Source organism: Chaetura pelagica, unplaced genomic scaffold (genome assembly GCF_000747805.2).
Source record: "Chaetura pelagica isolate M959 unplaced genomic scaffold, ChaPel_1.0 scaffold50, whole genome shotgun sequence".
In the NCBI taxonomy this organism is placed as follows: Eukaryota; Metazoa; Chordata; class Aves; order Apodiformes; family Apodidae; genus Chaetura; species Chaetura pelagica.
This window is the reverse complement of record NW_009952366.1, coordinates 4,931,286-4,939,952: the sequence shown is the minus strand read 5'-3', so window position 1 is coordinate 4,939,952 and position 8,667 is coordinate 4,931,286.

Here is an 8,667-nt window from a genome sequence, read left to right as displayed (position 1 = left end):
CCTGCTTACAGCAACCTTATTTTTATAGGTCATTGATAAATCATGACGATAAGTCTAACAGCTAAATATAATTTGTATTTTTTCCTTAAAGCCTGTGAGAAAAATCTAGATTCTCACATCCTTTGTGTATTAGTGTCTCAAAGGACATCTTCCCAAATCTACTCAGAAATTAGAGTGATTAGAACAGAAATTCAAATAAATAAACAGAAATGTTGGCTGGAGGGTGATGTATCTCTTATTTACAGTGCCAGAGGTCCTGGGTCAGGCTGTTGTTAACTGGCGCATAGATCAGCTATGTCTATCTCACTTTCTGCGACTGGCCCAAGAACTTTTGCCCGATGTTCCCAACCACAGTATCCCCCTCCCACCCTCTCTACCAAGCAGCACAGTTCCTCCTGTACCTCTCAACTTTGCCAGTCAAAGCTGGCTAGCTGCTGTCAACTGGAATCAGGCATCCAAAAGCTGGAAAGAGCCTGAAATGCTGTGTTATTTGGGACTGGCTCATCTAACACAACCCATACTGTCTCAGAGCATATTCTGGGAAATATATCTGGTTTTAGCCTTGTCAGTTCCCCAGCAGATGGCCTAATGCTGGTGTTGGTATAGCCATTGTACCACTCAAACCTCCTGAAAGCACCTGTGAAGCATGATAGTCACTTCTCTGCCACACAAACTAACTTGTGAAAGCAGTCGTTTGTTTGGAAGAGCAGTTAGCAGGCCTAGTAAGGCTAGTGTTCCTTTTCCCTTCCCCATCTTCCCACTCTGTGTTGTCACAGTTATCCCATAGACTATGATGGTGAAGCTGATGCCCTGATGTACATACAGCTTGTCTAAAACTCTTGATGCTAGTCCTGCCACTGCAGAGCAAGCCTGGACTTTTTCAAAGTCGGATATTTCAAACTCAGTATGATCAGAGGGGTGGAGCACCTCTCCAATAAAGGCAGGCTGAGGGAGTTGGGGTTGTTTAGCTTGCAGAAGGCTACAGGGGGACCTTATAGCAGCCTTCCAGTATAGAGGACCTACAGGAAATCTGGGGAGGGACTTTTTACAAGGTCATGTAGTGATAGGACAAAGGGTAAGGGCTTTAAACTGGAAGACGGTGGATTTAGGTTAGACTTTAGGAAGAAATTCTTTAGTGTGAGGATGGTGAGACACTGGCACAAGCTGCCCATGGAAGCTGTGGATGCTTCATCCTTGGAAGTGTTCAAGGCTTTGAGCAATCTGATCAAGTGGGAGGTACTCCTGCCCATGCAGGGGAGATTGGAACTAGAAGATCTTCAAGGTCACTTCCAACACAAACCATTCTGTGCTTCCATGATTCTATAAAACTCAGAAACTACTAGTTAACAGTAAACTTTCCATAGAATGGAGAAGGATAAAAAAACAAAAACAAAACAAAACAAAAAAACCTAAACAAAAAACATAATAAAAAAATGCTAAAAAAACCCCAAAACCTCAACTTACTCTAGGAAAATATATGTAATTTCAAAAAATAATTTCCATTCATTAGAGTAATGGGAAGAAAAAAAATTCTAGACAATCAGTTTGACTGGCAATAGCAATCCTGTTGAAGTTCAGCTCAGCTCTGTATATAGTGACAGAAATATTTTGCTGCAACCGCTTTGAATTACCACCTGCAGCTCGATTTTACTATGTATATACTTTACTTAAATGAATTAGAAAAAGAACCTGGCTTTCAGGCCAGCATATTTAAAAAACCCTACAAGCAGGGTTATCGTGTGAATTTTTTATAAAATCCTATTAAATATATTCCAATGCTATACACATTATATTCCTGGCTCTTGGAATCATAGAATCATAGAATGTATGGGGTTGGAAGGGACCTTTAAAGTTCATCTAGTCCAGCCCATCCTGCAGTGTACAAGGACCTTTTTGACTAGATCATGTTGCTCAGAGCCTGACCTTGAATGTTTCCAGGGGATGGGGCCTCCACCACTGCTCTAAGCAACCTGTCACCCTTATTGTAAAGAACTTCTTCATTATATCCAATCTCAATCTACCCTGCTCTAGTTTCAGGCCATTGCCCCTTGTCCTAATGTTTTCACTTACAGGGGGAGGGACTTCCTCCCCTGGCTCCCTGTAATGCAATAACAATAATTTAAAAACAACAATAACAAACAACCAAACCACTAAAAAAAACACCAAAAAAAACTGTTAAAAAAAATTATAAGATGAAAATACTTTTTGTTTGTTTGTTTGAAAACATGTTTTAAAGATAGCTGAGGGAGGAAGAGAGAGCTCATTTATTGTTTGTGTCTCAGCTTTATAATAAGCATTTTTTGAACTTTCCTCTTCCAGGGTTAGACACAATCCTTGATTCTGTAATAAATTAAGAGAATTAATCTATGTCTCTAATATCAGAAAACAGGAATGTAGGTTAATGTTGGTAGAGCTTCCTTTGAGGTCAATGGCTTGAGAGGCCCCAATAGCTACCACAAGAAGAAACAATTAAAAAGAGACAATGCATAAATGCTATTGAAGAATGCAACTGATATTGCCATAACATGAATGCCAGCTGCACGTCTGATACACTGGTGCCTGAGTAAAGTATGATAATCACTGGTTTATATACACAGCATGTTCTGCAGGTTGGAGTAATTATGACTTCTTTTGATCCCTGTAGGCGAGAATTGCTTTCTAATGAGTTGCACTAACATTGTAAAACTTAAGATAGTACAAGTAATTAATATTTTGTAAAAACTCAAGGAAAGCAGAGATAATTTTTATGTTACAACCGTAGGATTACATGAAGGTATTCAAATGCAAACAATCATGCTATCCTCTGCACAAGCATTTTTCAAACATTTTAGAAGCATAGGTAGAAGGTATCAAACTGCAATATATGCAGTACAAAATGCAAACCTAAAAATACACATACAATTTCATATTCAAATATCATAGGAAACTGGGCAAAAATTACACTAATGTCCTCTATTTCAAATTGACTCAGGATACTGAGGACATTATGAGACTCATTATGCTACATTAAACCTTTTACATTCTCTGTCCATGAAAGAAGTATAATATAATAGTCTTTCCCATTTATTTTGAATAAACGGGTATGTCAACACACACAATACAAAGCCTGTGCTCTAGTGAATTCCAAATCCTTGTCTTACTGAACCTCGTTTCTGGTTTATTTTTCCATCCCAAACAAACATGATACATCTTTTAGCGATAAGTATGATAACCCAGCTCTGAACTGTACTTGTTTAGTGAAGCAAAAATACTCTGAAGTTTTCCATCTCTGGGGCCAGGAACTGCATTTTCTTGAAAGGGTCTACCATCAACCAGTCCACAGGCTTGGCTGGAACAGCAGAGAATAGTTTTGGATGTTAATAAAAATCATTCTGCCACACCACATGCTTGCACACTCAGCACTCCTATCTTATGTTCAACTATGATTAAAGAAAGAATGGAGATTCCTTTCCCAACTCCTCAAAATTGATGCAAATTATACTTCTTAAACAGCAAACCGTAAATTTGGTTTTAGAAGAATGGCAGTCTGTCTAATGTGAGAGGAATATAACCCAAGTATGTGAGTTTGGGCTCAGTGGTAATTCTTGAGACTACCTTCATTAAGAAGCTATTGGATAACCTGTGTATATCTGTGTAGGCGCACTGACAGACATATGAATCACAAAATCCATATTTATTTTCACAAATTAATATTAAAAGCATGAAAGGATGACTGACCCAATAGGATTTCACTAGCAAATCTTCAGTAAATATATCCCTCCATCTCTTCTCTGCACATTTACATGGAACAAGAAAAGTGTTATCTTAAGCACTAACCTCAATTTAGACTATATTTCTGTATTTTTGGCCAGCTATATCCAAACTGATACTAAATAGCCTGAGGGGGAAAAAAAAAAAAAAAAGTGCAAGGAATATAATTTATTATAAAATTTATGATAAAGGTTATTTCAGACCTGTTTTAACAGAGTTTGAATAGTCAGAGTTGTCTAATTTTCTAAGTGCTTTTCTAAGCTAACCATGTGGTTTATTCATATATAATATATAGCAATAATTTGACAAGCTTTTAATTGGCAGGAAAATTTATAATGTACAGAAAGAGTGAACAGCGCACGGTGATGGATTTAACTTATGGGCTGATTATGCAAACAAATGTTAGATGGTTAAAACTGAAAATGGATTAAAGAAGGATCTTTGAATTTTACAGAGCAGGCATGCCAGAAAGCCTGGCTAAAGATGATTAAAAGCTTTTGGATCATGCTCATAGTTTGCAACAGATTTTAATAATTTCAGAAGCAGATATTGCAGGATTTAATCATCAAAAGAAAAGTGTGAGCCATCTATTCCTGTCATTGTAACCATGTATTTGTTGTTTAATTTTACTGTAAATGTGTATGGTCCCTAATGTTTTATTGTCAACAACTAGGAAATTCCACGTATATTGAATGCAATGATGAATCAGAGTCTAAATAGATATGGGTTTTACATATGCAAGAAAATAATATTCTGGGTGCTCATCTAGAAAAGCATCATAGTTTGCTAGACCAGACTACATGGAAATATTCTGACATGTCACTTCTAATAATCATTGCTATCCAGATCCATCATAATTCTGACAAATTTTAAATAGGTATATATATTTCTTTTTTCTGGAATATAAAAAAAAAAAAAAAAGGCAGCACAAAAGAGAAAAAATTAATCCTTGAAGGACAGGAGCAATGTCTCATACTACAAGATCTGACACTTTAATATGCTACATCAATCAGTAAAGGAAGAGGGGAGAATAAAAGTAACTTTAAAGGAAAATAATAACAACTTCTAAGAACATGTGAATTGAAGGGGACTTTGCATTTGAGAATTGAAAAACTGGCAAACTGGGGTGAAAAATAAGATGCTTGAGTTGATCCATACGTAATGACCTTTTAGTTATTTTTGTGACTCATTAAAAAGCTTTTTTTCTTCCTTGCATTCACTGTGCAGAAAAACAATAAACCCAAGCAAAACTTTTCTAATAAAAACAATGGTAGGTATCTCACATTTTCTGTTTAACTCTCTTTTTCCTCCTGTTTATGGTGATTTGCAGAGGGGATGGAACAGTTGGAGCACTCTAAATCCTTCTTTTGTACTTTGTTTAACTTTGATGAGCAAAATGGAAATGCTAATCCCTTCTGCAGACACATGATTTCCTTCCTTTCTCATTTCTGAGACATTTGTTTTTCTGTTCTCCAGACTTTGTTCCTTAGTCCCAGTGAGGTTCATATGATGCACTCCTTCTCCCAGAGTCCAAAGGTGAACAAAGTTCCATAATCCAACAATTCCTGAAGTGCAAGTGATATTCAGATAAGCAAGGGATTTATGAAAGCAGCTTCCTACTTCTCCATCCTCTCACTATGCGTTTAGAACAAACAAACAGATGGAAAAGTCAGGGTGTTCAGTATCTCAGAAGAAAACTGTCTTTATAGACTTTAAGACCAGACATTTATTGGAGCTAACTTTAATGATTCCAGGATTTCACATCATGGTTTCTTTTTGCTTATTATAATTCTGATCACACATAAAATTGGCAAATAAATAACAAATAATGATTCAGGAAATAATAGTATCACTCATCAAGAACAACCTGAGAGAAGAAACATCTGTTTGGACATGAAGCAGATGCTCTGGTACAATTTATAACATTAATTAAAATGTTGGAAGAAACTAGTATTAAATGCCTGAGGGAAGTAGGGTGTCAAAGAAGATGGACTCAGATACAAAACGGGAAAGATCACTGCTAGGCACCTTAGTAAAGTTCTTCATGAATGTTCAGTGGACATATTTTGGAGTGCTAAATACTACTTTATTTAGAAAACAAAAAACAATCCAACTAGATTAGGTTGAGATATGTACACACAGGGTAGAGGGTATTGGTGGAAAAATCGTATTTTAAATTATATTTAAAAATATATTAAAGTTCACAAAAATAGCTGTCTTTTTTAATAGTTTAGAATGTCTATAGATGGAGTAACATCATTACTTTGCCATCTCTTCTCTACAGTAAAGCCAAAGAAAACAAGCACTCACTCTGGGAATTTCATTCATACAGGTGCTTGTGTGCCACAAAAAAATCTGAAACCTGACCTAAGTATGTAACAGTTTATAGTCACTTAAAAAGGTTCCAACATTTAAAAAATTAAACAATATATCAGTATATCAGTAACCAAAGTGACAAGATGCATTATATTTTATTGTTTCAACTATGATTTCTCTCCTAGTAAATTAAAAATAAACTGTGTATTATACAAGGCTTTTAGGGAAACCATGCAAAATTGTTGTGTTTTTTTTCCTAGAAAGAATCTTACAGAGTCTTAAATAGATAAGGAATCTGCAAAAAAATATGAAATGTAAAGTTTATGACCAATGTTTCTATACCTGCTGATGTGACATTCTCATAACAATCGTATTTGGAATAGATGGCTCTTGCCCCTGCTTGATGAGCCTATCCTATAGTCTCTGGATTACAGCCAGTGCTTTAGACCACTTCAGCCTGACAATTTTTTGCTGCCTTCTTTTGTAAATGCCCTACATTTGCTTCCTCATACTAACATTAATATTAACAAGCTATTGCTATAATTAACATGCTAATATTACCTTCATTTTTGTTGTGGGACACAGCACATCTGGAGAAATGAATACTCACAGACCTCCCACATATGATAAAATATCAAATAATGCAGGTCACTCAATTTTGTCCATATGACAGGTGCACTTCTAGTCACAGAATGTGGAAAAGAGCTGGAGAAAACTGAATGCATCTTTTTAAGAGACCGTGCTGCCCAAAGAGCTGAACTACTGTCACTAGTACTGGAACACTCATGTATTTCCTCTCACTTGTATAGACTGGGTCCTGGCCCAGGAGAAGGTGATCTTTCATTTTGCTACTATTGTTTTATATGTACATACCTCACATTCTTCATTTATTTCTCTTACTCTACAGTTTCAGAGGGGAAGCATCTTTTAGCCAAATGGCAAATAGTAAAAATAAAATTAATGACACCTTTTGACACTTCCCTGTCACTCCTTCGAAAGCTAGATAGTATCATGCCCTGTTAAAAATTAGTACTAGAACTTTGCAGAGCTGATGCAGGAGACTGAAGGCCTGTACTTCTTTTCAGGCTGGCAGACCAAGAAGATGCTAAGAGGGAAACTTGGTACCATACGCAAAAACTTTCTGAGGGTCAGACAGGATTTTTAATTTTATGGCAAAGCTAGTATTTTTCCCACCCATTTTTTCTTATCAAGTTCCTGGCAATGAATCTGATAGGCCAAAAAGAAAACAAAGCAAAGAAAAATTTATATTTATATCAAATGGATACTGACAGTCTGAATCAAAGGCTCAGTGCTTTATAATCAAAGTTTTGGAAAAACAAGAGTAGCACAACCCTGTGGCTTTGGCACTGAGTTCAAGAACACAGTTAGGAGTCATTGCACCTCCAAGAACTGGGAGAACTGAAATGGAAACAAAACCCTCTCAAAAAACAAAGGAATAAATTAATTCATTTAGCACTGCCAACAATTATACAATGGGAATGCATTTTAGGTAGGAATGTGTTAGGCAATGACTACAGCTGGATACGCTTCGAGCTGCAGTCAAGCTCCAAAAAGCACTGAATACAATGGAACTCTCCATTAACTTCAGTGAGCTTTTAATCAAGCCCAAGTTAGTAAGTCAGACAGTAAGACTTAAGAGACAGCTGGAAAAGTTTGCAATACTGTAATTTACACTGCATAAGGCCAGAGGATCTGGAAAAAACTCAAGTGTCAAGGAAGGGACTGATTAGAGGATATGAAAAGCTTACTCCCAAATGTCCTTTAGTTAGACACAGGAATTTCATTATCTTCTGTGATAACAGGATTCAGAAAGAAGAAGGCAGTCATCTGAATCAGTTTCTAGTTTCAGAAACATTTTCTGTGAGCTTTTTTTATACACTTGTCTTTCTGTTCAGCAACAGAACAAGGGATCTAAGTAGTTGGTGTTTTTGCTTCTTTGCTTTTAATAGCATAATATTCTTGAACTGCTTCAGTGTTGGTTCTCTTGGGATTCTAGTTAGTCTAGGGTTGCTAGCATCAAGATTTCTAGCATTGAACATGAGTAAAATGCCAAGCATTAATTCTAGCATCGAGTAAGGCACATCCTTTACAGATATACCACTCAGTCTCCAAGTTCTGATTCCTTAAAAATAAATTGAGATTAACAAAACTGTTTTCTTTGTTTGACCACTACTGGCAAAATTTGTGTGCTATATGAAACATCACGCTCATAAGCTTGCAAAATGTTTAGTATAAAATATATCTTTTTTCAGATAAATTTCCATAGCTCTGACAAAAATAGCAGCAGCATCAATGTTAGTAAGTTAATATCTACCTTCAATTAATTTTACTTGCTTAGTGTTTCCAGAAAAAAAGATCAGTGAAACATATTGTAAACTACTAAAATCAAGATCAAGCTAAGATCCACAGCCAGAGTGGTTTGAACTTCATTGCTCTTGAAAAAACAACAAAAAAAAGCAAACCTACAGACCAAAAGACAGAATAGTTTCAGACCCTTGGTCATGATGTGTCTAAATCCACTGACCTGTGTGAGAATTAAGGTAAAACACTAATAGCAATATGAAGAAGTTTTTGTAGATA